The sequence below is a fragment of the Vicia villosa genome, linkage group LG4 (genome assembly GCF_029867415.1).
Source record: "Vicia villosa cultivar HV-30 ecotype Madison, WI linkage group LG4, Vvil1.0, whole genome shotgun sequence".
In the NCBI taxonomy this organism is placed as follows: domain Eukaryota; kingdom Viridiplantae; phylum Streptophyta; class Magnoliopsida; order Fabales; family Fabaceae; genus Vicia; species Vicia villosa.
The window spans coordinates 63,323,926-63,326,467 of NC_081183.1; the positions used below are offsets into that span (position 1 = coordinate 63,323,926).

Consider the following 2,542-nt stretch of genomic DNA (forward strand, 5'->3'; position numbering starts at 1 on the left):
TCCACACTCTTGTACTACTGCCCCACGCATCTCTCTAACATCTTGCATCTGAGACATATCCGAGAAGCATGACTTCTCCCCCACTAGTTTCAATCCCACTTCTGCAAACAAACATTTAGAACACACTGAGTACCGACAGTGTTTCACACACATGTCGCATACCGAAAGGAAATTAACAACAAGACTCTGGTCGCAAGGACCGACAATGCTCTGATACCACTATTGTAACACCCTTCTAAAACCCCCACGGAAAATATAATAAAAATTCAGAGTAAACATGAAATACAAGGATGTCACAACTTCTTTAACATAAAATACTATAGTCATTTGTCATGCCACACGAGGAACCATTTAACATAAATACAATTCATGTTCAACACAGCGGATTATAATTCATAACATTGCATAATCATCATCATTCATGCAAGTTCTCTAATACAATTATAAACAACAAAGACCGACATAATAACTCGTCTCTAAACTAGCGTTCCCCAGTGTTACATTCAGAGCATGACTCGACACGGACTAAGGGCTAGCCTATAAGCTATCTTCACCCAATCAAGACGCCGCTACATCCTTAATCTGAAATCATCAAAGTAAGGGTGAGTTTCATTCGAATTAATAAGCATTATGCAATCATAAGCAATAAAATCTCATAGTAATTATCATCCACTCAATCATGCATATAATCAGAATTATTACAACAAGTAAACATCAATCCAACAATATTGGCCATCGGCCCACAACTCATCAATTATACCAATGATCAAGTTATATTAACAACATATTCTTAATACATCAATCATATAAACACACCAAGGCATAACACTGAATTCCATCCAATCATGTTATAACCAATGCATATGATTAAACTGACACTATGCATGTGGTACCATACATGGGATATACCCATCCAACTGATATCCTCATCACTGAGATACAGTTTAACCAGCACCGATTCCACACACAGGGAATCATGCTCACCAAATATTCAGCACCGATTCCACACACTGGGAATCATGCTCACCAAAATATCCAGCACCGATTCCACACACTGGGAATCATGCTCACCGTTTTGATCCACTTTCATCACCGGGATCCATCACCAAAAATGTATGCCAATGAATGCAACATATAACATGCTTACAACATCACCAATCCGATGTAACACATCGTCTCATTATCATCACCAAATCATCACCAATAAGCATGTATATATTCTTAGCATTCATACAAACATATCACACATACATTCACCACAGTTCACATGTTAATATTAACAGTATATTAACATTCATAATTCATCAATCATCACCACGTTCATACATCGTTACATCTAACATCATTGCACACAATGTAACCAATTATCAACACAACCCAACAACATAATCACAAAATATGTATTCATTTACGACATGTTATAAACCAACATCACCCAATGAATATCACAATCTCATCACCAATACAGAACATGCATCAATAGTCATATATATAAGCACATATACATATACTATCTTTCAATTCATTAATAATTAAATCGAGTTTAAAAAGTAAAGTTGGCTATTGCCCATTTTATCAATTCATCAGATAAAGCATCTCATTAGCTTCGCAACGCCCAAAACGGCACATAAATCGGATACTCGGATCAAAAGTTATGAGTTTTCAAAGATAAAACATTTTTAGAAAAAGTGCTGCAGGAACGGGGTTGTCCCTACGTGGGAACCGGTTCCTGGCAGCTTCAAAGTCACGTCTCTGATTTTTACTATGGGGAACCGGGTTGTCCCTACATGGGAACCGGTTCCCAGCTACCCAGAACCCATATTTCTCTGTTTTTACAAGGGGGAACCGGTTCGTCCCACATGGGAACCGGTTCCTACGTACCTGCACAGCAAAAATCACCATTTTGACAGCATTTACCATATCCCAATACCCCAATTTCAGGTACATACGAACATACACACAATTATCATTGTTTTTCACACAATTACACATTTCAAACAAGTTATTGACATGTATTAACATCATATATCACAAGTATCAACAAAATCATGCCAATTCATACAAGATTATCAAAACCTAACAAAATTCCCAAACCCGACACGTACGATTGAACTAGACAACAATCCTAATCAATCATACTACCTACAATCACATAAGGAATACTAACCCGAAGAATCCCCCCTTACCTCAGAGTCGAACTTCGAAGGTTCTCTTCCCCTTTGGCTCTTCTCACTTTCACGTGTTCTCCTTTCTTCAGACTCAGTTCCTGCTTCTTCTTCCTCTTTTCCCCAAATTCCTTATTTTATGAAAAATAAAATAATTATTATAATGGGCTTGCTTAGTCAACACCCCCTCTTCTGCTAATCACCACTCTAGGCCCAAATGTCAATATTTCACCATTTTCCAAATAATTCCAAATAAAATACTAAAATTCCAATTATTTAATTTAAATCCAAATTAAATTAATAAACTGAAATTATGGGGTGTTACAGACTAGACCTTACCAAAAATCCTAACCTGACAAACTACCAAAAATACAGAG

At 36.9% G+C, this 2,542-nt stretch overlaps 1 long non-coding RNA gene across 1 annotated transcript; it reads right to left on the minus strand.

Annotated features, from left to right (window-relative positions):
* Positions 1 to 293: 293 nt before the first annotated feature.
* LOC131599218 (uncharacterized) lies at positions 294 to 2,274 on the minus strand. Its single transcript, XR_009282637.1, has 2 exons — positions 2,187 to 2,274; positions 294 to 582 (listed from the first exon to the last, which is right to left on the minus strand). It is a non-coding gene; the product is annotated as an uncharacterized LOC131599218 (long non-coding RNA).
* Positions 2,275 to 2,542: the final 268 nt, after the last annotated feature.